We start from the raw sequence: 24,350 nt of genomic DNA on the forward strand, positions 1-24,350 counted from the left end.
TCACTCAGATCATGGACCATACCCGATCTGATCCCCGGGGTGCTCAGTGTGAATTCCTGATCACCCAGAGCATGGACCATACCCGATCTGATCCCCGGGGTGCTCAGTGTGAATTCCTGATCTCTCAGAGCATGGACCATATCCGATCTGATCCCCGGGGTGCTCAGTGTGAATTCCTGATCACTCAGAGGATGGACCATACCCGATCTGATCCCCGGGGTGCTCAGTGTGAATTCCTGATCACTCAGAGCGTGGACCATACCCGATCTGATCCCCGGGGTGCTCAGTGTGAATTCCTGATCACTCTGACCATGGAGCATACACGATCTGATCCCCGGGGTGCTCAGTCCGAATTCCTGATCACTCAGAGCATGGACCATACCCGATCTGATCCCCGGGGCGCTCAGTGTGAATTCCTGATCTCTCAGAGCGTGGACCATACCCGATCTGATCCCCGGGGTGCTCAGTGTGAAACCCTGATCACCCGGAGCGGGGACCATAGCCGATCTGATCCCCGGGGAACTCAGTGTGAATTCCTGATCACTCAGAGCATGGATCATACCCGATCTGATCCCCGGGGACATCAGTGTGAATTCCTGATCATTCAGAGCATGGATCATACCCGATCTGATCCCCGGTGTGCTCCGTGTGAATTCCTGATCTCTCAGAGCATGGACGATACCCGATCCGATCACTGGCGTGCTCAGTGTGAATTCCTGATCACTCAGATCATGGACCATTCCCGATCTGATCCCCGGGGTGCTCAGTGTGAATTCCTGATCACTCAGATCATGGACCATACCCGATCTGATCCCCGGGTGCTCAGTGTGAATTCCTGATCACCCAGAGCATGGACCATACCCGATCTGATCCCCGGGGTGCTCAGTGTGAATTCCTGATCTCTCAGAGCATGGACCATATCCGATCTGATCCCCGGGGTGCTCAGTGTGAATTCCTGATCACTCAGAGCGTGGACCATACCCGATCTGATCCCCGGGGTGCTCAGTGTGAATTCCTGATCACTCTGACCATGGAGCATACACGATCTGATCCCCGGGGTGCTCAGTCCGAATTCCTGATCACTCAGAGCATGGACCATACCCGATCTGATCCCCGGGGCGCTCAGTGTGAATTCCTGATCTCTCAGAGCGTGGACCATACCCGATCTGATCCCCGGGGTGCTCAGTGTGAAACCCTGATCACTCAGAGCATGGACCATACCCGATCTGATCCCCGGGGTGCTCAGTGTGAATTCCTGATCACTCAGAGCATGGACCATACCCGATCTGATCCCCGGGGTGCTCAGTGAGAATTCCTGTTCTCTCAGAGCGTGGACCATACACGATCTGATCCCCGGGGTGCTCAGTGTGAATTCCTGTTCTCTCAGAGCGTGGACCATACCCGATCTGATCCCCGGTGTGCTCAGTGTGAAACCCTGATCACTCAGAGCATGGACCATACCCGATCTGATCCCCGGGGTGCTCAGTGTGAATTCCTGATCACTCAGAGCATGGACCATACCCGATCTGATCCCCGGGGTGCTCAGTGTGAATTCCTGTTCTCTCAGAGCGTGGACCATACCCGATCTGATCCCCGGGGTGCTCAGCGTAAATTCCTGATCATTCAGAACATGGACCATTCCCGATCTGATCCCCGGGGTGCTCAGCGTAAATTCCTGATCATTCAGAACATGGACCATACCCGATCTGATCCCCGGGGTGCTCAGTGTGAATTCCTGATCTCTCAGAGCATGGACCATACCCGATCTGATCCCCGGGGTGCTCAGTGTAAATTCCTGATCACTCAGAGCATGGACCATACCCGATCTGATCCCCGGAGTGCTCAGCGTAAATTCCTGATCATTCAGAACATGGACCATAACCGATCTGATCCCCGGGGTGCTCAGTGTGAATTCCTGATCACTCAGAGCGTGGACCATACCCGATCTGATCCCCGGAGTTCTCCGTGTGAATTCCTGATCACTCAGAGCATGAACCATACCCGATCTGATCCCCGGGGTGCTCAGTGTGAATACCTGATCTCTCAGAGCATAGACCATACCGAATCTGATCCCCGGTGTGCTCAGTGTGAATTCCGGATCACTCAGAGCATGGACCATACACGATCTGATCCCCGGGGTGCTCAGTGTGAATTCCTGATCACTCAGAGCGTGGATCATACCCGATCTGATTACCGGGGTGCTCAGTGTGAATTCCTGATCACTCAGAGCATAGACCATACCCGATCTGATCCCCGGGGTGCTCAATGTGAATTCCTGATCACTCAGAGCATGGACCATACCGGATATGATCCCCGGGGTGCTCAGTGTGAATTCCTGATCACTCAGAGCGTGGACCATACCGGATATGATCCCCGGGTGCTCAGTGTGAATTCCTGATCACTCAGAGCGTGGATCATACCTGATCTGATCCCCGGGGAGCTCAGTGTGATTTCCTAATCACTCAGAGCGTGGACCATACCCGAACTGATATCCGGGGTTCTCAGTGTGAATTGCTGATCTCTCAGAGCATGGACCATACCCGATCTGATCCCGGGGTGCTCAGTGTGAAATCCTGATCACTCAGAGCATGGACCATACCCAATCTGATCCCCGGGGTGCTCAGTGTGAATTCCTGATCTGTCAGACCATGGTCCATACCCGATCTGATCCCCGGGGTGCTCAGTGTGAATTCCTGATCTCTCAGAGCATGGACCATTCCCGATCTGATCCCCGGGGTGCTCAGTGTGAATTCCTGATCACCCAGAGCATGGACCATACCCGATCTGATCCCCGGGGTGCTCAGTGTGAATTCCTGATCACTCAGAGCATGGACCATACCCGATCTGATCCCCGGGGTGCTCAGTGTGAATTCCTGATCTGTCAGACCATGGTCCATACCCGATCTGATCCCCGGGGTGCTCAGTGTGAATTCCTGATCTGTCAGAGCATGGACCATTCCAGATCTGATCCCCGGGGTGCTCAGTGTGAATTCCTGATCACCCAGAGCGTGGACCATACCCGATCTGATCCCTGGGGTGCTCAGTGTGAATTCCTGATCACTCAGAGCGTGGACCATACCCGATCTGATCCCCGGGGTGCTCAGTGTGAATTCCTGATCACCCAGAGCATGGACCATACCCGATCAGATCCCCGGGGTGCTCAGTGTGAATTCCTGATCACTCAGATCATGGACCATACCCGATCTGATCCCCGGGGTGCTCAGTGTGAATTCCTGTTCACTCAGAGCATGGACCATACCCGATCTGATCCCCGAGGTGCTCATTGTGAATTCCTGATCACTCAGAGCATGGACCATACCCGATCTGATCCACGGGGTGCTCAGTGTGAATTCCTGATCACTCAGACCATGGACCATACCCGATCTTATTCCCGGGGTTCTCAGTGTGAATTCCTGATCATTCAGAGCATGGACCATACCCGTTCTGATCCCCGGGGTGCTCAGTGTGAATTCCTATTCTGTCAGACCATGGTCCATACCCGATCTGATCCCCGGGGTGCACAGTGTGAATTCCTGATCTCTCAGAGCATGGACCATTCCCGATCTGATCCCCGGGGTGCTCAGTGTGAATTCCTGATCACCCAGAGCGTGGACCATACCCGATCTGATCCCCGGGGTGCTCAGTGTGAATTCCTGATCACTCAGAGCATGGACCATACCCGATCTGATCCCCGGGGTGCTCAGTGTGAATTCCTGATCTGTCAGAGCATGGACCATTCCCGATCTGATCCCCGGGGTGCTCAGTGTGAATTCCTGATCACCCAGAGCGTGGACCATACCCGATCTGATCCCCGGGGTGCTCAGTGTGAATTCCTGATCACCCAGAGCATGGACCATACTCGATCAGATCCCCGGGGTGCTCAGTGTGAATTCCTGATCACTCAGATCATGGACCATACCCCATCTGATCCCCGGGGTGCTCAGTGTGAATTCCTGTTCACTCAGTGCATGGACCATACCCGATCTGATCCCCGAGGTGCTCAGTGTGAATTCCTGATCACTCAGAGCATGGACCATACCCGATCTGATCCACGGGGTGCTCAGTGTGAATTCCTGATCACTCAGACCATGGACCATACCCGATCTTATTCCCGGGGTTCTCAGTGTGAATTCCTGATCATTCAGAGCATGGACCATAACCGATCTGATCCCCGGGGTGCTCAGTGTGAATTCCTGATCACTCAGAGCGTGGGCCATACCCGATCTGATCCCCGGGGTGCTCAGAGTGAATTCCTGATCTGTCAGACCATGGTCCATACCCGATCTGATCCCCGGGGTGCTCAGTGTGAATTCCTGATCACTCAGAGGGTGGACCATACCCGATCTGATCCCCGGGGTGCTCAGTGTGAATTCCTGATCACCCAGAGCATGGACCATACCCGATCAGATCCCCGGGGTGCTCAGTGTGAATTCCTGATCACTCAGATCATGGACCATACCCGATCTGATCCCCGGGGTGCTCAGTGTGAATTCCTGTTCACTCAGAGCATGGACCATACCCGGTCTGAACCCCGGGGTGCTCAGTGTGAATTCCTGATCACCCGGAGCGGGGACCATTGCCGATCTGATCCCCGGGGAACTCAGTGTGAATTCCTGATCACTCAGAGCATGGATCATACCCGATCTGATCCCCGGGGACCTCAGTGTGAATTCCTGATCATTCAGAGCATGGATCATACCCGATCTGATCCCCGGTGTGCTCCGTGTGAATTCCTGATCTCTCAGAGCATGGACGATACCCGATCCGATCACTGGCGTGCTCAGTGTGAATTCCTGATCACTCAGATCATGGACCATTCCCGATCTGATCCCCGGGGTGCTCAGTGTGAATTCCTGATCACTCAGATCATGGACCATACCCGATCTGATCCCCGGGGTGCTCAGTGTGAATTCCTGATCACCCAGAGCATGGACCATACCCGATCTGATCCCCGGGGTGCTCAGTGTGAATTCCTGATCTCTCAGAGCATGGACCATATCCGATCTGATCCCCGGGGTGCTCAGTGTGAATTCCTGATCACTCAGAGGATGGACCATACCCGATCTGATCCCCGGGGTGCTCAGTGTGAATTCCTGATCACTCAGAGCGTGGACCATACCCGATCTGATCCCCGGGGTGCTCAGTGTGAATTCCTGATCACTCTGACCATGGAGCATACACGATCTGATCCCCGGGGTGCTCAGTCCGAATTCCTGATCACTCAGAGTATGGACCATACCCGATCTGATCCCCGGGGCGCTCAGTGTGAATTCCTGATCTCTCAGAGCGTGGACCATACCCGATCTGATCCCCGGGGTGCTCAGTGTGAAACCCTGATCACCCGGAGCGGGGACCATAGCCGATCTGATCCCCGGGGAACTCAGTGTGAATTCCTGATCACTCAGAGCATGGATCATACCCGATCTGATCCCCGGGGACCTCAGTGTGAATTCCTGATCATTCCGAGCATGGATCATACCCGATCTGATCCCCGGTGTGCTCCGTGTGAATTCCTGATCTCTCAGAGCATGGACGATACCCGATCCGATCACTGGCGTGCTCAGTGTGAATTCCTGATCACTCAGATCAGGGACCATTCCCGATCTGATCCCCGGGGTGCTCAGTGTGAATTCCTGATCACTCAGATCATGGACCATACCCGATCTGATCCCCGGGGTGCTCAGTGTGAATTCCTGATCACCCAGAGCATGGACCATACCCGATCTGATCCCCGGGGTGCTCAGTGTGAATTCCTGATCTCTCAGAGCATGGACCATATCCGATCTGATCCCCGGGGTGCTCAGTGTGAATTCCTGATCACTCAGAGAATGGACCATACCCGATCTGATCCCCGGGGTGCTCAGTGTGAATTCCTGATCACTCAGAGCGTGGACCATACCCGATCTGATCCCCGGGGTGCTCAGTGTGAATTCCTGATCACTCTGACCATGGAGCATACACGATCTGATCCCCGGGGTGCTCAGTCCGAATTCCTGATCACTCAGAGCATGGACCATACCCGATCTGATCCCCGGGGCGCTCAGTGTGAATTCCTGATCTCTCAGAGCGTGGACCATACCCGATCTGATCCCCGGGGTGCTCAGTGTGAAACCCTGATCACTCAGAGCATGGACTATACCCGATCTGATCCCCGGGGTGCTCAGTGTGAATTCCTGATCACTCAGAGCATGGACCATACCCGATCTGATCCCCGGGGTGCTCAGTGAGAATTCCTGTTCTCTCAGAGCGTGGACCATACACGATCTGATCCCCGGGGTGCTCAGTGTGAATTCCTGTTCTCTCAGAGCGTGGACCATACCCGATCTGATCCCCGGTGTGCTCAGTGTGAAACCCTGATCACTCAGAGCATGGACCATACCCGATCTGATCCCCGGGGTGCTCAGTGTGAATTCCTGATCACTCAGAGCATGGACCATACCCGATCTGATCCCCGGGGTGCTCAGTGTGAATTCCTGTTCTCTCAGAGCGTGGACCATACCCGATCTGATCCCCGGGGTGCTCAGCGTAAATTCCTGATCATTCAGAACATGGACCATTCCCGATCTGATCCCCGGGGTGCTCAGCGTAAATTCCTGATCATTCAGAACATGGACCATACCCGATCTGATCCCCGGGGTGCTCAGTGTGAATTCCTGATCTCTCAGAGCATGGACCATACCCGATCTGATCCCCGGGGTGCTCAGTGTGAATTCCTGATCACTCAGAGCGTGGACCATACCCGATCTGATCCCCGGAGTTCTCCGTGTGAATTCCTGATCACTCAGAGCATGAACCATACCCGATCTGATCCCCGGGGTGCTCAGTGTGAATACCTGATCTCTCAGAGCATAGACCATACCGAATCTGATCCCCGGTGTGCTCAGTGTGAATTCCGGATCACTCAGAGCATGGACCATACACGATCTGATCCCCGGGGTGCTCAGTGTGAATTCCTGATCACTCAGAGCGTGGATCATACCCGATCTGATTACCGGGGTGCTCAGTGTGAATTCCTGATCACTCAGAGCATAGACCATACCCGATCTGATCCCCGGGGTGCTCAATGTGAATTCCTGATCACTCAGAGCATGGACCATACCGGATATGATCCCCGGGGTGCTCAGTGTGAATTCCTGATCACTCAGAGCGTGGACCATACCGGATATGATCCCTGGGGTGCTCAGTGTGAATTCCTGATCACTCAGAGCGTGGATCATACCTGATCTGATCCCCGGGGAGCTCAGTGTGATTTCCTGATCACTCAGAGCGTGGACCATACCCGAACTGATATCCGGGGTTCTCAGTGTGAATTGCTGATCTCTCAGAGCATGGACCATACCCGATCTGATCCCGGGGTGCTCAGTGTGAAATCCTGATCACTCAGAGCATGGACCATACCCAATCTGATCCCCGGGGTGCTGAGTGTGAATTCCTGATCTGTCAGACCATGGTCCATACCCGATCTGATCCCCGGGGTGCTCAGTGTGAATTCCTGATCACCCGGAGCGGGGACCATTGCCGATCTGATCCCCGGGGAACTCAGTGTGAATTCCTGATCACTCAGAGCATGGATCATACCCGATCTGATCCCCGGGGACCTCAGTGTGAATTCCTGATCATTCAGAGCATGGATCATACCCGATCTGATCCCCGGTGTGCTCCGTGTGAATTCCTGATCTCTCAGAGCATGGACGATACCCGATCCGATCACTGGCGTGCTCAGTGTGAATTCCTGATCACTCAGATCATGGACCATTCCCGATCTGATCCCCGGGGTGCTCAGTGTGAATTCCTGATCACTCAGATCATGGACCATACCCGATCTGATCCCCGGGGTGCTCAGTGTGAATTCCTGATCACCCAGAGCATGGACCATACCCGATCTGATCCCCGGGGTGCTCAGTGTGAATTCCTGATCTCTCAGAGCATGGACCATATCCGATCTGATCCCCGGGGTGCTCAGTGTGAATTCCTGATCACTCAGAGGATGGACCATACCCGATCTGATCCCCGGGGTGCTCAGTGTGAATTCCTGATCACTCAGAGCGTGGACCATACCCGATCTGATCCCCGGGGTGCTCAGTGTGAATTCCTGATCACTCTGACCATGGAGCATACACGATCTGATCCCCGGGGTGCTCAGTCCGAATTCCTGATCACTCAGAGCATGGACCATACCCGATCTGATCCCCGGGGCGCTCAGTGTGAATTCCTGATCTCTCAGAGCGTGGACCATACCCGATCTGATCCCCGGGGTGCTCAGTGTGAAACCCTGATCACCCGGAGCGGGGACCATAGCCGATCTGATCCCCGGGGAACTCAGTGTGAATTCCTGATCACTCAGAGCATGGATCATACCCGATCTGATCCCCGGGGACCTCAGTGTGAATTCCTGATCATTCAGAGCATGGATCATACCCGATCTGATCCCCGGTGTGCTCCGTGTGAATTCCTGATCTCTCAGAGCATGGACGATACCCGATCCGATCACTGGCGTGCTCAGTGTGAATTCCTGATCACTCAGATCATGGACCATACCCGATCTGATCCCCGGGGTGCTCAGTGTGAATTCCTGATCACCCAGAGCATGGACCATACCCGATCTGATCCCCGGGGTGCTCAGTGTGAATTCCTGATCTCTCAGAGCATGGACCATATCCGATCTGATCCCCGGGGTGCTCAGTGTGAATTCCTGATCACTCAGAGGATGGACCATACCCGATCTGATCCCCGGGGTGCTCAGTGTGAATTCCTGATCACTCAGAGCGTGGACCATACCCGATCTGATCCCCGGGGTGCTCAGTGTGAATTCCTGATCACTCTGACCATGGAGCATACACGATCTGATCCCCGGGGTGCTCAGTCCGAATTCCTGATCTCTCAGAGCATGGACCATACCCGATCTGATCCCCGGGGTGCTCAGTGTAAATTCCTGATCACTCAGAGCATGGACCATACCCGATCTGATCCCCGGAGTGCTCAGCGTAAATTCCTGATCATTCAGAACATGGACCATAACCGATCTGATCCCTGGGGTGCTCAGTGTGAATTCCTGATCACTCAGAGCGTGGACCATACCCGATCTGATCCCCGGAGTTCTCCGTGTGAATTCCTGATCACTCAGAGCATGAACCATACCCGATCTGATCCCCGGGGTGCTCAGTGTGAATACCTGATCTCTCAGAGCATAGACCATACCGAATCTGATCCCCGGTGTGCTCAGTGTGAATTCCGGATCACTCAGAGCATGGACCATACACGATCTGATCCCCGGGGTGCTCAGTGTGAATTCCTGATCACTCAGAGCGTGGATCATACCCGATCTGATTACCGGGGTGCTCAGTGTGAATTCCTGATCACTCAGAGCATAGACCATACCCGATCTGATCCCCGGGGTGCTCAATGTGAATTCCTGATCACTCAGAGCATGGACCATACCGGATATGATCCCCGGGGTGCTCAGTGTGAATTCCTGATCACTCAGAGCGTGGACCATACCGGATATGATCCCCGGGGTGCTCAGTGTGAATTCCTGATCACTCAGAGCGTGGATCATACCTGATCTGATCCCCGGGGAGCTCAGTGTGATTTCCTGATCACTCAGAGCGTGGACCATACCCGAACTGATATCCGGGGTTCTCAGTGTGAATTGCTGATCTCTCAGAGCATGGACCATACCCGATCTGATCCCGGGGTGCTCAGTGTGAAATCCTGATCACTCAGAGCATGGACCATACCCAATCTGATCCCCGGGGTGCTGAGTGTGAATTCCTGATCTGTCAGACCATGGTCCATACCCGATCTGATCCCCGGGGTGCTCAGTGTGAATTCCTGATCACCCGGAGCGGGGACCATTGCCGATCTGATCCCCGGGGAACTCAGTGTGAATTCCTGATCACTCAGAGCATGGATCATACCCGATCTGATCCCCGGGGACCTCAGTGTGAATTCCTGATCATTCAGAGCATGGATCATACCCGATCTGATCCCCGGTGTGCTCCGTGTGAATTCCTGATCTCTCAGAGCATGGACGATACCCGATCCGATCACTGGCGTGCTCAGTGTGAATTCCTGATCACTCAGATCATGGACCATTCCCGATCTGATCCCCGGGGTGCTCAGTGTGAATTCCTGATCACTCAGATCATGGACCATACCCGATCTGATCCCCGGGGTGCTCAGTGTGAATTCCTGATCACCCAGAGCATGGACCATACCCGATCTGATCCCCGGGGTGCTCAGTGTGAATTCCTGATCTCTCAGAGCATGGACCATATCCGATCTGATCCCCGGGGTGCTCAGTGTGAATTCCTGATCACTCAGAGGATGGACCATACCCGATCTGATCCCCGGGGTGCTCAGTGTGAATTCCTGATCACTCAGAGCGTGGACCATACCCGATCTGATCCCCGGGGTGCTCAGTGTGAATTCCTGATCACTCTGACCATGGAGCATACACGATCTGATCCCCGGGGTGCTCAGTCCGAATTCCTGATCACTCAGAGCATGGACCATACCCGATCTGATCCCCGGGGCGCTCAGTGTGAATTCCTGATCTCTCAGAGCGTGGACCATACCCGATCTGATCCCCGGGGTGCTCAGTGTGAAACCCTGATCACCCGGAGCGGGGACCATAGCCGATCTGATCCCCGGGGAACTCAGTGTGAATTCCTGATCACTCAGAGCATGGATCATACCCGATCTGATCCCCGGGGACCTCAGTGTGAATTCCTGATCATTCAGAGCATGGATCATACCCGATCTGATCCCCGGTGTGCTCCGTGTGAATTCCTGATCTCTCAGAGCATGGACGATACCCGATCCGATCACTGGCGTGCTCAGTGTGAATTCCTGATCACTCAGATCATGGACCATTCCCGATCTGATCCCCGGGGTGCTCAGTGTGAATTCCTGATCACTCAGATCATGGACCATACCCGATCTGATCCCCGGGGTGCTCAGTGTGAATTCCTGATCACCCAGAGCATGGACCATACCCGATCTGATCCCCGGGGTGCTCAGTGTGAATTCCTGATCTCTCAGAGCATGGACCATATCCGATCTGATCCCCGGGGTGCTCAGTGTGAATTCCTGATCACTCAGAGGATGGACCATACCCGATCTGATCCCCGGGGTGCTCAGTGTGAATTCCTGATCACTCAGAGCGTGGACCATACCCGATCTGATCCCCGGGGTGCTCAGTGTGAATTCCTGATCACTCTGACCATGGAGCATACACGATCTGATCCCCGGGGTGCTCAGTCCGAATTCCTGATCACTCAGAGCATGGACCATACCCGATCTGATCCCCGGGGTGCTCAGTGTGAATTCCTGATCTCTCAGAGCGTGGACCATACCCGATCTGATCCCCGGGGTGCTCAGTGTGAAACCCTGATCACTCAGAGCATGGACCATACCCGATCTGATCCCCGGGGTGCTCAGTGTGAATTCCTGATCACTCAGAGCATGGACCATACCCGATCTGATCCCCGGGGTGCTCAGTGAGAATTCCTGTTCTCTCAGAGCGTGGACCATACACGATCTGATCCCCGGGGTGCTCAGTGTGAATTCCTGTTCTCTCAGAGCGTGGACCATACCCGATCTGATCCCCGGTGTGCTCAGTGTGAAACCCTGATCACTCAGAGCATGGACCATACCCGATCTGATCCCCGGGGTGCTCAGTGTGAATTCCTGATCACTCAGAGCATGGACCATACCCGATCTGATCCCCGGGGTGCTCAGTGTGAATTCCTGTTCTCTCAGAGCGTGGACCATACCCGATCTGATCCCCGGGGTGCTCAGCGTAAATTCCTGATCATTCAGAACATGGACCATTCCCGATCTGATCCCCGGGGTGCTCAGCGTAAATTCCTGATCATTCAGAACATGGACCATACCCGATCTGATACCCGGGGTGCTCAGTGTGAATTCCTGATCTCTCAGAGCATGGACCATACCCGATCTGATCCCCGGGGTGCTCAGTGTAAATTCCTGATCACTCAGAGCATGGACCATACCCGATCTGATCCCCGGAGTGCTCAGCGTAAATTCCTGATCATTCAGAACATGGACCATAACCGATCTGATCCCCGGGGTGCTCAGTGTGAATTCCTGATCACTCAGAGCGTGGACCATACCCGATCTGATCCCCGGAGTTCTCCGTGTGAATTCCTGATCACTCAGAGCATGAACCATACCCGATCTGATCCCCGGGGTGCTCAGTGTGAATACCTGATCTCTCAGAGCATAGACCATACCGAATCTGATCCCCGGTGTGCTCAGTGTGAATTCCGGATCACTCAGAGCATGGACCATACACGATCTGATCCCCGGGGTGCTCAGTGTGAATTCCTGATCACTCAGAGCGTGGATCATACCCGATCTGATTACCGGGGTGCTCAGTGTGAATTCCTGATCACTCAGAGCATAGACCATACCCGATCTGATCCCCGGGGTGCTCAATGTGAATTCCTGATCACTCAGAGCATGGACCATACCGGATATGATCCCCGGGGTGCTCAGTGTGAATTCCTGATCACTCAGAGCGTGGACCATACCGGATATGATCCCCGGGGTGCTCAGTGTGAATTCCTGATCACTCAGAGCGTGGATCATACCTGATCTGATCCCCGGGGAGCTCAGTGTGATTTCCTGATCACTCAGAGCGTGGACCATACCCGAACTGATATCCGGGGTTCTCAGTGTGAATTGCTGATCTCTCAGAGCATGGACCATACCCGATCTGATCCCGGGGTGCTCAGTGTGAAATCCTGATCACTCAGAGCATGGACCATACCCAATCTGATCCCCGGGGTGCTCAGTGTGAATTCCTGATCTGTCAGACCATGGTCCATACCCGATCTGATCCCCGGGGTGCTCAGTGTGAATTCCTGATCTCTCAGAGCATGGACCATTCCCGATCTGATCCCCGGGGTGCTCAGTGTGAATTCCTGATCACCCAGAGCATGGACCATACCCGATCTGATCCCCGGGGTGCTCAGTGTGAATTCCTGATCACTCAGAGCATGGACCATACCCGATCTGATCCCCGGGGTGCTCAGTGTGAATTCCTGATCTGTCAGACCATGGTCCATACCCGATCTGATCCCCGGGGTGCTCAGTGTGAATTCCTGATCTGTCAGAGCATGGACCATTCCAGATCTGATCCCCGGGGTGCTCAGTGTGAATTCCTGATCACCCAGAGCGTGGACCATACCCGATCTGATCCCTGGGGTGCTCAGTGTGAATTCCTGATCACTCAGAGCGTGGACCATACCCGATCTGATCCCCGGGGTGCTCAGTGTGAATTCCTGATCACCCAGAGCATGGACCATACCCGATCAGATCCCCGGGGTGCTCAGTGTGAATTCCTGATCACTCAGATCATGGACCATACCCGATCTGATCCCCGGGGTGCTCAGTGTGAATTCCTGTTCACTCAGAGCATGGACCATACCCGATCTGATCCCCGAGGTGCTCAGTGTGAATTCCTGATCACTCAGAGCATGGACCATACCCGATCTGATCCACGGGGTGCTCAGTGTGAATTCCTGATCACCCAGAGCGTGGACCATACCCGATCTGATCCCCGGGGTGCTCAGTGTGAATTCCTGATCACTCAGAGCATGGAGCATACCCGATCAGATCCCCGGGGTGCTCAGTGTGAATTCCTGATCTGTCAGACCATGGTCCATACCCGATCTGATCCCCGGGGTGCTCAGTGTGAATTCCTGATCTGTCAGAGCATGGACCATTCCCGATCTGATCCCCGGGGTGCTCAGTGTGAATTCCTGATCACCCAGAGCGTGGTCCATACCCGATCTGATCCCCGGGGTGCTCAGTGTGAATTCCTGATCACTCAGAGCGTGGACCATACCCGATCTGATCCCCGGGGTGCTCAGTGTGAATTCCTGATCACCCAGAGCATGGACCATACCCGATCAGATCCCCGGGGTGCTCAGTGTGAATTCCTGATCACTCAGATCATGGACCATACCCCATCTGATCCCCGGGGTGCTCAGTGTGAATTCCTGTTCACTCAGTGCATGGACCATACCCGATCAGATCCCAGAGGTGCTCAGTGTGAATTCCTGATCACTCAGAGCATGGACCATACCCGATCTGATCCACGGGGTGCTCAGTGTGAATTCCTGATCACTCAGACCATGGACCATACCCGATCTTATTCCCGGGGTTCTCAGTGTGAATTCCTGATCATTCAGAGCATGGACCATACCCGATCTGATCCCCGGGGTGCTCAGTGTGAATTCCAGATCACTCAGAGCATGGACCATACCCGATCCGATCCCCGGGGTGCTCAGTGTGAATTCCTGATCACTCAGGTCATGGACCATACCCGATCTGATCCACGGGGTGCTCATTGTGAATTCCTGATCACTCAGAGCATAGACCATACCCGATCTGATCCCCGGGGTGCTCAGTGTGAATTCCTGATCACTCAGAGCATGGACCATACACGATCTGATCCCCGGGGTGCTCAGTGTGAATTCCAGATGACTCAGAGCATGGACCATACCCGATCTGATCCCCGGGGTGCTCAGTGCGAATTCCTGATCACCCACAGCATGGACCATACCCGATCCGATCCCCGGGGTGTCAGTGTGAATTCCTGATCACTCAGAGCATGGACCATACCCGATCTGATCCCCGGGGCGCTCAGTGTGAATTCCTGATCATTCAGAGCTTGGACCATACCCGATCTGATCCCCGGGGTGCTCAGTGCGAATTACTGATCACTCAGAGCATGGACCATACCGGATCTGATCCCCGGGGTGCTCAGTGTGAATTCCTGATCACCCAGAGCGTGGACCTTACCCGATCTGATCCCCGGGGTGCTCAGTGTGAATTCCTGATCATTCAGAGCATGGACCATACCCGATCTGATCCCCGGGGTGCTCAGTGTGAATTCCTGATCACTCAGAGCGTGGACCATACCCCATCTGATCCCGGGGGTGCTCAGTGTGAATTCCTGATCATTCAGAGCGTGGACCATACCCGATCTGATCCCCGGGGTGCTCAGTGTGAATTCCTGATCTCTCAGAGCATGGACCATACCCGTTCTGATCCCCGGGGTGCTCAGTGTGAATTCCTGTTCTCTCAGAGCGTGGACCATACCCGATCTGATCCCCGGGGTGCTCAGTGTGAATTCCTGATCTCTCAGAGCATGGACCATACCCGATCTGATCCCCGGGGTGCTCAGTGTGAATTCCTGTTCTCTCAGAGCGTGGACCATACCCGATCTGATCCCCGGGGTGCTCAGCGTAAATTCCTGATCATTCAGAACATGGACCATTCCCGATCTGATCCCCGGGGTGCTCAGCGTAAATTCCTGATCATTCAGAACATGGACCATACCCGATCTGATCCCCGGGGTGCTCAGTGTGAATTCCTGATCTCTCAGAGCATGGACCATACCCGATCTGATCCCCGGGGTGCTCAGTGTAAATTCCTGATCACTCAGAGCATGGACCATACCCGATCTGATCCCCGGAGTGCTCAGCGTAAATTCCTGATCATTCAGAACATGGACCATAAACGATCTGATCCCCGGGGTGCTCAGTGTGAATTCCTGATCACTCAGAGCGTGGACCATACCCGATCTGATCCCCGGAGTTCTCCGTGTGAATTCCTGATCACTCAGAGCATGAACCATACCCGATCTGATCCCCGGGGTGCTCAGTGTGAATACCTGATCTCTCAGAGCATAGACCATACCGAATCTGATCCCCGGTGTGCTCAGTGTGAATTCCGGATCACTCAGAGCATGGACCATACACGATCTGATCCCCGGGGTGCTCAGTGTGAATTCCTGATCACTCAGAGCGTGGATCATACCCGATCTGATTACCGGGGTGCTCAGTGTGAATTCCTGATCACTCAGAGCATAGACCATACCCGATCTGATCCCCGGGGTGCTCAATGTGAATTCCTGATCACTCAGAGCATGGACCATACCGGATATGATCCCCGGGGTGCTCAGTGTGAATTCCTGATCACTCAGAGCGTGGACCATACCGGATATGATCCCCGGGGTGCTCAGTGTGAATTCCTGATCACTCAGAGCGTGGATCATACCTGATCTGATCCCCGGGGAGCTCAGTGTGATTTCCTGATCACTCAGAGCGTGGACCATACCCGAACTGATATCCGGGGTTCTCAGTGTGAATTGCTGATCTCTCAGATGATGGACCATACCCGATCTGATCCCGGGGTGCTCAGTGTGAAATCCTGATCACTCAGAGCATGGACCATACCCAATCTGATCCCCGGGGTGCTCAGTGTGAATTCCTGATCTGTCAGACCATGGTCCATACCCGATCTGATCCCCGGGGTGCTCAGTGTGAATTCCTGATCTCTCAGAGCATGGACCATTCCCGATCTGATCCCCGGGGTGCTCAGTGTGAATTCCTGATCACCCAGAGCATGGACCATACCCGATCTGATCCCCGGGGTGCTCAGTGTGAATTCCTGATCACTCAGAGCATGGACCATACCCGATCTGATCCCCGGGGTGCTCAGTGTGAATTCCTGATCTGTCAGACCATGGTCCATACCCGATCTGATCCCCGGGGTGCTCAGTGTGAATTCCTGATCTGTCAGAGCATGGACCATTCCAGATCTGATCCCCGGGGTGCTCAGTGTGAATTCCTGATCACCCAGAGCGTGGACCATACCCGATCTGATCCCTGGGGTGCTCAGTGTGAATTCCTGATCACTCAGAGCGTGGACCATACCCGATCTGATCCCCGGGGTGCTCAGTGTGAATTCCTGATCACCCAGAGCATGGACCATACCCGATCAGATCCCCGGGGTGCTCAGTGTGAATACCTGATCTCTCAGAGCATAGACCATACCGAATCTGATCCCCGGTGTGCTCAGTGTGAATTCCGGATCACTCAGAGCATGGACCATACACGATCTGATCCCCGGGGTGCTCAGTGTGAATTCCTGATCACTCAGAGCGTGGATCATACCCGATCTGATTACCGGGGTGCTCAGTGTGAATTCCTGATCACTCAGAGCATAGACCATACCCGATCTGATCCCCGGGGTGCTCAATGTGAATTCCTGATCACTCAGAGCATGGACCATACCGGATATGATGCCGGGGTGCTCAGTGTGAATTCCTGATCACTCAGAGCGTGGACCATACCGGATATGATCCCCGGGGTGCTCAGTGTGAATTCCTGATCACTCAGAGCGTGGATCATACCTGATCTGATCCCCGGGGAGCTCAGTGTGATTTCCTGATCACTCAGAGCGTGGACCATACCCGAACTGATATCCGGGGTTCTCAGTGTGAATTGCTGATCTCTCAGAGCATGGACCATACCCGATCTGATCCCGGGGTGCTCAGTGTGAAATCCTGATCACTCAGAGCATGGACCATACCCAATCTGATCCCCGGGGTGCTCAGTGTGAATTCCTGATCTGTCAGACCATGGTCCATACCCGATCTGATCCCCGGGGTGCTCAGTGTGAATTCCTGATCTCTCAGAGCATGGACCATTCCCGATCTGATCCCCGGGGTGCTCAGTGTGAATTCCTGATCACCCAGAGCATGGACCATACCCGATCTGATCCCCGGGGTGCTCAGTGTGAATTCCTGATCACTCAGAGCATGGACCATACCCGATCTGATCCCCGGGGTGCTCAGTGTGAATTCCTGATCTGTCAGACCATGGTCCATACCCGATCTGATCCCCGGGGTGCTCAGTGTGAATTACTGATCTGTCAGAGCATGGACCATTCCAGATCTGATCCCCGGGGTGCTCAGTGTGAATTCCTGATCACCCAGAGCGTGGACCATACCCGATCTGATCCCTGGGGTGCTCAGTGTGAATTCCTGATCACTCAGAGCGTGGACCATACCCGATCTGATCCCCGGGGTGCTCAGTGTGAATTCCTGATCACCCAGAGCATGGACCATACCCGATCAGATCCCCGGGGTGCTCAGTGTGAATTCCTGATCACTCAGATCATGGACCATACCCGATCTGATCCCCGGGGTGCTCAGTGTGAATTCCTGTTCACTCAGAGCATGGACCATACCCGATCTGATCCCCGAGGTGCTCAGTGTGAATTCCTGATCACTCAGAGCATGGACCATACCCGATCTGATCCACGGGGTGCTCAGTGTGAATTCCTGATCACCCAGAGCGTGGACCATACCCGATCTGATCCCCGGGGTGCTCAGTGTGAATTCCTGATCACTCAGAGCATGGAGCATACCCGATCAGATCCCCGGGGTGCTCAGTGTGAATTCCTGATCTGTCAGACCATGGTCCATACCCGATCTGATCCCCGGGGTGCTCAGTGTGAATTCCTGATCTGTCAGAGCATGGACCATTCCCGATCTGATCCCCGGGGTGCTCAGTGTGAATTCCTGATCACCCAGAGCGTGGTCCATACCCGATCTGATCCCCGGTGTGCTCAGTGTGAATTCCTGATCACTCAGAGCGTGGACCATACCCGATCTGATCCCCGGGGTGCTCAGTGTGAATTCCTGATCACCCAGAGCATGGACCATACCCGATCAGATCCCCGGGGTGCTCAGTGTGAATTCCTGATCACTCAGATCATGGACCATACCCCATCTGATCCCCGGGGTGCTCAGTGTGAATTCCTGTTCACTCAGTGCATGGACCATACCCGATCAGATCCCAGAGGTGCTCAGTGTGAATTCCTGATCACTCAGAGCATGGACCATACCCGATCTGATCCACGGGGTGCTCAGTGTGAATTCCTGATCACTCAGACCATGGACCATACCCGATCTTATTCCCGGGGTTCTCAGTGTGAATTCCTGATCATTCAGAGCATGGACCATACCCGATCTGATCCCCGGGGTGCTCAGTGTGAATTCCAGATCACTCAGAGCATGGACCATACCCGATCCGATCCCCGGGGTGCTCAGTGTGAATTCCTGATCACTCAGGTCATGGACCATACCCGATCTGATCCACGGGGTGCTCATTGTGAATTCCTGATCACTCAGAGCAGAGACCATACCCGATCTGATCCCCGGGGTGCTCAGTGTGAATTCCTGATCACTCAGAGCATGGACCATACACGATCTGATCCCCGGGGTGCTCAGTGTGAATTCCAGATGACTCAGAGCATGGACCATACCCGATCTGATCCCCGGGGTGCTCAGTGCGAATTCCTGATCACCCACAGCATGGACCATACCCGATCCGATCCCCGGGGTGTCAGTGTGAATTCCTGATCACTCAGAGCATGGACCATACCCGATCTGATCCCCGGGGCGCTCAGTGTGAATTCCTGATCATTCAGAGCTTGGACCATACACGATCTGATCCCCGGGGTGCTCAGTGCGAATTACTGATCACTCAGAGCATGGACCATACCGGATCTGATCCCCGGGGTGCTCAGTGTGAATTCCTGATCACCCAGAGCGTGGACCTTACCCGATCTGATCCCCGGGGAGCTCAGTGTGAATTCCTGATCATTCAGAGCATGGACCATACCCGATCTGATCCCCGGGGTGCTCAGTGTGAATTCCTGATCACTCAGAGCGTGGACCATACCCCATCTGATCCCGGGGGTGCTCAGTGTGAATTCCTGATCATTCAGAGCGTGGACCATACCCGATCTGATCCCCGGGGTGCTCAGTGTGAATTCCTGATCTCTCAGAGCATGGACCATACCCGATCTGATCCCCGGGGTGCTCAGTGTGAATTCCTGTTCTCTCAGAGCGTGGACCATACCCGATCTGATCCCCGGGGTGCTCAGTGTGAATTCCTGATCTCTCAGAGCATGGACCATACCCGATCTGATCCCCGGGGTGCTCAGTGTGAATTCCTGTTCTCTCAGAGCGTGGACCATACCCGATCTGATCCCCGGGGTGCTCAGCGTAAATTCCTGATCATTCAGAACATGGACCATTCCCGATCTGATCCCCGGGGTGCTCAGCGTAAATTCCTGATCATTCAGAACATGGACCATACCCGATCTGATCCCCGGGGTGCTCAGTGTGAATTCCTGATCTCTCAGAGCATGGACCATACCCGATCTGATCCCCGGGGTGCTCAGTGTAAATTCCTGATCACTCAGAGCATGGACCATACCCGATCTGATCCCCGGAGTGCTCAGCGTAAATTCCTGATCATTCAGAACATGGACCATAACCGATCTGATCCCCGGGGTGCTCAGTGTGAATTCCTGATCACTCAGAGCGTGGACCATACCCGATCTGATCCCCGGAGTTCTCCGTGTGAATTCCTGATCACTCAGAGCATGAACCATACCCGATCTGATCCCCGGGGTGCTCAGTGTGAATACCTGATCTCTCAGAGCATAGACCATACCGAATCTGATCCCCGGTGTGCTCAGTGTGAATTCCGGATCACTCAGAGCATGGACCATACACGATCTGATCCCCGGGGTGCTCAGTGTGAATTCCTGATCACTCAGAGCGTGGATCATACCCGATCTGATTACCGGGGTGCTCAGTGTGAATTCCTGATCACTCAGAGCATAGACCATACCCGATCTGATCCCCGGGGTGCTCAATGTGAATTCCTGATCACTCAGAGCATGGACCATACCGGATATGATCCCCGGGGTGCTCAGTGTGAATTCCTGATCACTCAGAGCGTGGACCATACCGGATATGATCCCCGGGGTGCTCAGTGTGAATTCCTGATCACTCAGAGCGTGGATCATACCTGATCTGATCCCCGGGGAGCTCAGTGTGATTTCCTGATCACTCAGAGCGTGGACCATACCCGAACTGATATCCGGGGTTCTCAGTGTGAATTGCTGATCTCTCAGAGGATGGACCATACCCGATCTGATCCCGGGGTGCTCAGTGTGAAATCCTGATCACTCAGAGCATGGACCATACCCAATCTGATCCCCGGGGTGCTCAGTGTGAATTCCTGATCTGTCAGACCATGGTCCATACCCGATCTGATCCCCGGGGTGCTCAGTGTGAATTCCTGATCTCTCAGAGCATGGACCATTCCCGATCTGATCCCCGGGGTGCTCAGTGTGAATTCCTGATCACCCAGAGCATGGACCATACCCGATCTGATCCCCGGGGTGCTCAGTGTGAATTCCTGATCACTCAGAGCATGGACCATACCCGATCTGATCCCCGGGGTGCTCAGTGTGAATTCCTGATCTGTCAGACCATGGTCCATACCCGATCTGATCCCCGGGGTGCTCAGTGTGAATTCCTGATCTGTCAGAGCATGGACCATTCCAGATCTGATCCCCGGGGTGCTCAGTGTGAATTCCTGATCACCCAGAGCGTGGACCATACCCGATCTGATCCCTGGGGTGCTCAGTGTGAATTCCTGATCACTCAGAGCGTGGACCATACCCGATCTGATCCCCGGGGTGCTCAGTGTGAATTCCTGATCACCCAGAGCATGGACCATACCCGATCAGATCCCCGGGGTGCTCAGTGTGAATTCCTGATCACTCAGATCATGGACCATACCCGATCTGATCCCCGGGGTGCTCAGTGTGAATTCCTGTTCACTCAGAGCATGGACCATACCCGATCTGATCCCCGAGGTGCTCAGTGTGAATTCCTGATCACTCAGAGCATGGACCATACCCGATCTGATCCACGGGGTGCTCAGTGTGAATTCCTGATCACCCAGAGCGTGGACCATACCCGATCTGATCCCCGGGGTGCTCAGTGTGAATTCCTGATCACTCAGAGCATGGACCATACCCGATCAGATCCCCGGGGTGCTCAGTGTGAATTCCTGATCTGTCAGACCATGGTCCATACCCGATCTGATCCCCGGGGTGCTCAGTGTGAATTCCTGATCTGTCAGAGCATGGACCATTCCCGATCTGATCCCCGGGGTGCTCAGTGTGAATTCCTGATCACCCAGAGCGTGGTCCATACCCGATCTGATCCCCGGGGTGCTCAGTGTGAATTCCTGATCACTCAGAGCGTGGACCATACCCGATCTGATCCCCGGGGTGCTCAGTGTGAATTCCTGATCACCCAGAGCATGGACCATACCCGATCAGATCCCCGGGGTGCTCAGTGTGAATTCCTGATCACTCAGATCATGGACCATACCCCATCTGATCCCCGGGGTGCTCAGTGTGAATTCCTGTTCACTCAGTGCATGGACCATACCCGATCAGATCCCAGTGGTGCTCAGTGTGAATTCCTGATCACTCAGAGCATGGACCATACCCGATCTGATCCACGGGGTGCTCAGTGTGAATTCCTGATCACTCAGACCATGGACCATACCCGATCTTATTCCCGGGGTTCTCAGTGTGAATTCCTGATCATTCAGAGCATGGACCATACCCGATCTGATCCCCGGGGTGCTCAGTGTGAATTCCAGATCACTCAGAGCATGGACCATACCCGATCCGATCCCCGGGGTGCTCAGTGTGAATTCCTGATCACTCAGGTCATGGACCATACCCGATCTGATCCACGGGGTGCTCATTGTGAATTCCTGATCACTCAGAGCATAGACCATACCCGATCTGATCCCCGGGGTGCTCAGTGTGAATTCCTGATCACTCAGAGCATGGACCATACACGATCTGATCCCCGGGGTGCTCAGTGTGAATTCCAGATGACTCAGAGCATGGACCATACCCGATCTGATCCCCGGGGTGCTCAGTGCGAATTCCTGATCACCCACAGCATGGACCATACCCGATCCGATCCCCGGGGTGTCAGTGTGAATTCCTGATCACTCAGAGCATGGACCATACCCGATCTGATCCCCGGGGCGCTCAGTGTGAATTCCTGATCATTCAGAGCTTGGACCATACCCGATCTGATCCCCGGGGTGCTCAGTGCGAATTACTGATCACTCAGAGCATGGACCATACCGGATCTGATCCCCGGGGTGCTCAGTGTGAATTCCTGATCACCCAGAGCGTGGACCTTACCCGATCTGATCCCCGGGGTGCTCAGTGTGAATTCCTGATCATTCAGAGCGTGGACCATACCCGATCTGATCCCCGGGGTGCTCAGTGTGAATTCCTGATCTCTCAGAGCATGGACCATACGCGATCTGATCCCCGGGGCGCTCAGTGTGAATTCCTGATCATTCAGAGCGTGGACCATACCCGATCTGATCCCCGGGGTGCTCAGTGTGAATTCCTGATCACTCAGAGCGTGGACCATACTCGAGCTGATCCCCGGGGTGCTCAGTGTGAATTCCTGATCACTCAGAGCGTGGGCCATACCCGATCTGATCCCCGGGGTGCTCAGTGTGAATTCCTGATCACTCGGAGCATGGACCATACCCGATCTGATCCCCGCGGCGCTCAGTGAGAATTCCTGATCATTCAGAGCGTGGACCATACCCGATCTGATCCCCGGGGTGCTCAGCGTGAATTCCTGATCACTCAGAGCGTGGGCCATACCCGATCTGATCCCCGGGGTGCTCAGTGTGAATTCCTGATCACTCAGAGCATGGACCATACCCGATCTGATCCCCGGGGTGCTCTGTGTGAATTCCGGATCACTCAGAGCGTGGACCATACCCGATCTGATCCCCGGGGTGCTCAGTGTGAATTCCTGATCATTCAGAGCGTGGGCCATACCCGATCTGATCCCCGGGGTGCTCAGTGTGAATTCCTGATCACTCAGATCATGGACCATACCCCATCTGATCCCCGGGGTGCTCAGTGTGAATTCCTGTTCACTCAGTGCATGGACCATACCCGATCAGATCCCAGAGGTGCTCAGTGTGAATTCCTGATCACTCAGAGCATGGACCATACCCGATCTGATCCACGGGGTGCTCAGTGTGAATTCCTGATCACTCAGACCATGGACCATACCCGATCTTATTCCCGGGGTTCTCAGTGTGAATTCCTGATCATTCAGAGCATGGACCATACCCGATCTGATCCCCGGGGTGCTCAGTGTGAATTCCAGATCACTCAGAGCATGGACCATACCCGATCCGATCCCCGGGGTGCTCAGTGTGAATTCCTGATCACTCAGAGCATAGACCATACCCGATCTGATCCCCGGGGTGCTCAGTGTGAATTCCTGATCACTCAGAGCATGGACCATACACGATCTGATCCCCGGGGTGCTCAGTGTGAATTCCAGATGACTCAGAGCATGGACCATACCCGATCTGATCCCCGGGGTGCTCAGTGCGAATTCCTGATCACCCACAGCATGGACCATACCCGATCCGATCCCCGGGGTGTCAGTGTGAATTCCTGATCACTCAGAGCATGGACCATACCCGATCTGATCCCCGGGGCGCTCAGTGTGAATTCCTGATCATTCAGAGCTTGGACCATACCCGATCTGATCCCCGGGGTGCTCAGTGCGAATTACTGATCAC

The sequence above is a fragment of the Hypanus sabinus genome, unplaced genomic scaffold, assembly GCF_030144855.1.
Source record: "Hypanus sabinus isolate sHypSab1 unplaced genomic scaffold, sHypSab1.hap1 scaffold_233, whole genome shotgun sequence".
Lineage (NCBI taxonomy): Eukaryota > Metazoa > Chordata > Chondrichthyes > Myliobatiformes > Dasyatidae > Hypanus > Hypanus sabinus.